The sequence below is a fragment of the Poecilia latipinna genome, unplaced genomic scaffold (genome assembly GCF_001443285.1).
Source record: "Poecilia latipinna isolate Pla-1442-1.1 unplaced genomic scaffold, P_latipinna-1.0 Scaffold1710, whole genome shotgun sequence".
Lineage (NCBI taxonomy): Eukaryota > Metazoa > Chordata > Actinopteri > Cyprinodontiformes > Poeciliidae > Poecilia > Poecilia latipinna.
In genome coordinates this window covers 87,812-90,107 of record NW_015114326.1, presented here as the reverse complement: position 1 = coordinate 90,107, position 2,296 = coordinate 87,812, and the positions used below count along the sequence as shown (strand labels likewise).

The 2,296-nt window shown below is 36.0% G+C and overlaps 1 long non-coding RNA gene across 1 annotated transcript in view; it reads right to left on the bottom strand.

The window, feature by feature from the left end:
• Positions 1-417: 417 nt before the first annotated feature.
• Positions 418-2,296, bottom strand: part of LOC106964731 (uncharacterized) — a 20,830-nt gene continuing 18,951 nt past the window's right edge. The window contains exon 3 of the long non-coding RNA XR_001428490.1: positions 418-509. This is a non-coding gene — a long non-coding RNA (uncharacterized LOC106964731). The remainder of the gene's footprint in view (positions 510-2,296) is intronic.

Genomic DNA, 2,296 nt, shown 5'->3' with positions numbered 1-2,296 from the left:
TTCTACATATTAATTAATATTCACATTTCTTTGCTGGTATTACCTAAAAGTATTGCATTTTAATATCTCACTTGAATTCCTGATCTACATGCAAATACTTGAGATAACGTAAACACAGAAAAGGGGAAAAAAGGTTTGTGAAATGTAAAGTATTACAAATGAGATTCAATTTTATTGTAGGTAAAAACAGGATAGCAAAATGAACAGTGAATATATAATATACTTCCTAGGTCAGACATCAGACTTGTTTGTCTTTACTGGTGATGAAAACTGGTCACTGGAGGAGAGAAGACCAGCTCAGCTCAGTCCAGGATGACTGCAGTGTCAGGGTAGATAATAAAGTCTGCAGGTAGATTTTTGCATATCTGGTTCTAATTTAACCAAGTACTGTAAATAAAAAGTTAGTCCACGTGTCAGCTGGTCCAGGTGCTTGGGTCCAATGGAAAGTTAATCGGCACAGCGGCTCAATCATGGCTTAGAAACACATCACGAGGTGTTGCGATGCAAACCTGAAACAATTAAAAACAAAACTAATACACGTCCATATTTAGCTGCACAACATTATCAAAACTAATTGGATCGGGCTGAAGCGTTGCTGCCCTCGGTTGTTCTTAAATTACCGTGCTCGGTATCGGAGGGGCTCTCCGACTGCATGTTAAATGTATAATTGTCATATAAACAAAAACTAAGGAGTTGCCTAAAAAATAATTTCATACTCCGTATAACACAAACGCATCAACACACATATGACTTACCTTGTGCCAACTAGCTGCCTCTGTTCTCAGCCTGTTCCTGTAGCAGTGGATTTCCTCCCGCATTATTTTCCTCCAACAAATTATTCCACTGAACAAAGCGCGTACAGCTCTCCTTTTTAACCCCAGTCTTCCCGTTTCTGACGTTGGATCTTCAATATCTTCAAGCTTTGAAATAGCAGGCAGCTACAAACCGTGTGTTAGCTTTAGTGGCTAAGTTTTGGCTACGGTCCACTGTCGCCTTGATATCAACAGAAAAATGAAAAAACTAAGCACTGAATGGTACCAGCTAATTACTGGACACAACGGCACACCACAAAACTCAATTGTTGTACCAGTAGCTCGCAGATATCTTAACCTTTGCGTCTTTTTCATGGTACATATTCAGCTTTGGCTAAAAACAATAGGAGCAAACAGGACCTGGAACCAAACTATGTGGCATAAATTTAAACGGAAATACGTCACCACCTCTCGTGGCATATACCATAGACATACTATCATCGGCTGCTCCGGCCATAGAAATAGTAATATAAGAGTAATATAAGAGTAGACCCCGCATTGGCTGCTCCGGCACAAGAAATACGGTGGCCATCTTGGAGTGATCGTCCCTCCTACTTTGCTCAACCAAAACAGCAGAAGATGCCTCAGCACTGAGGGATATTGTTGTTCGGATCTATGGATTACTGAGGTGAGGGCTCCACAGACAACATTTCACAAGTAAGATGGACATATCATTGTGTATATAGTGTGATTAGAATATTACTTTACTGTATTTATGTCCACCGGCGAGATACCAGCTATTAGCTACAGTGCTTGGTGTAATACGGGTTCAGCCCCGCCATGAAGGTTAACTGAGATTCCGTAAATCTAAAAAAATTAATTATTCTCTAACATTGACTTAGATTATCTGACACAAGGGCCTATATTAGAAATGAAACAATATAACACATATTATAAAACTTATATTATGCATTGTAACATTCACCAACAAAGTTTACACAGGTGGTAAAGACTATTATTTATATTCTTTCACTCTGTCAAAAGTAAGATACATCCTAAATCTTCCGTTTTTGTTTTGAAAGTTTCATAAAGACACGATATGAGGAAGAAGAGGGAGATATATATATATAAAGAGAGACGGATTCACTGCAGCACGGATGAATCTCACATCGGATTTTGGACTCATCAGCTGAAAAACACACACATATATATATATATATATATATATATATATATATATATATAATTCACTATTAATCATTATTTATTTGTGCCATTATTAATCTTTATTTATTAGTGTTTGTATAGTTATATAAATATATATTGATATTACTAAATAATTTATTAAATAAATTATGAACGGGTGTGTGCTTTGTAATATGCTCTTCATACATCGATATCAGAATATTCTATTCCTATTCTATTGTTATAGCTTCTAAGCATATTCAAATATGATGAACTATGTATTAAAAACATACTTAAAAAATACAATTGTTTGTAAAAGTTGCTTTGATAGATGTTTGAATATGGTTTCCAGTAACAAA